A 611-nucleotide genomic window follows, 5' to 3' on the forward strand; every position below is an offset into this window, starting at 1 on the left:
ACTGGGAAAGAGCTGCCTCCTCAAAGTAGAGTTGACCGTGGTGACGTTAATGGAGTAAAGCCTGTGGGAGAAAAGCCTATGCAAGACCTTCATTTGCAGATGTGGCACAACAACAACAACAACAAAAAGAAAAACAGCTGTAAACATCCACTGAAAATCAGAACATGGAATGTACAAAGTATGAATCTGGAAAAATTGGAACTTGTCAAAAATAAAATGGAATGCATAAACACTGATTTCTTAGGCATTAGTGAGCTGAAATTGCCTGGTATTGGCCATTTTGAATCTGATGACCACACGGTTTACTATGCCAGAAATGACAAATTGAAGAGGAATGGTGTTGCATTCATCATCAGAAAAAGAACATATCCAGATCAGTCATGAGGTACAACGCTGTCAGTGATAGGATAATATCCATGCGCCTACAGGGAAGCCCAGTTAACACTACTATTATTCAAATTTACACACCAACCACTAAAGCCAGTGAGAATGAAATAGAAGAATTCTGCCAGCTTCTTCAATCTGAAATTGATCAAACATGCAATCAAGATGTATTGATCATTACTGGTGATTGGAATGCAAAGGTTGGGAGCAAAGAGGAAGGATCAATA

This window comes from Chrysochloris asiatica, unplaced genomic scaffold, assembly GCF_000296735.1.
Source record: "Chrysochloris asiatica unplaced genomic scaffold, ChrAsi1.0 scaffold00401, whole genome shotgun sequence".
Classification (NCBI taxonomy): domain Eukaryota; kingdom Metazoa; phylum Chordata; class Mammalia; order Afrosoricida; family Chrysochloridae; genus Chrysochloris; species Chrysochloris asiatica.